A 472-nucleotide genomic window follows, 5' to 3' on the forward strand; every position below is an offset into this window, starting at 1 on the left:
CAAAATACCAGCAACAGTGTGTGAAAACCTTGTGAAGACTTACAGAAAACGTTTGACCTGTGTCATTGCCAACAAAGGGTATATAACAAAGTATTGAATAACTTTTGTTATTGACCAAATACTTATTTTCCACCATAATTTGCAAATAAATTCATTAAAAATCCTACAATGTGATTTTCTGGATTTTTTTTTCTCATTTTGTCTGTCATAGTTGACGTGTACCTATGATGAAAATTACAGGCCTCTCATCTTTTTAAGTGGGAGAACTTGCACAATTGGTGGCTGACTAAATACCCCCCACTGTATACAGTGCCTTCTGAAAGTATTCAGACCCCTTACATTTTCCACATTTTATTATGTTACAGCCATATTCTAAAACTGATTAAATCGTTTTACCCCTCATCAATCTACACACAATACCCCATAATGTCAAAGCAAAATACAGGTTTTTAGAAGTTTTTCCTAATTTATT

The sequence above is a fragment of the Coregonus clupeaformis genome, unplaced genomic scaffold (assembly GCF_020615455.1).
Source record: "Coregonus clupeaformis isolate EN_2021a unplaced genomic scaffold, ASM2061545v1 scaf1610, whole genome shotgun sequence".
Taxonomy (NCBI): Eukaryota; Metazoa; Chordata; class Actinopteri; order Salmoniformes; family Salmonidae; genus Coregonus; species Coregonus clupeaformis.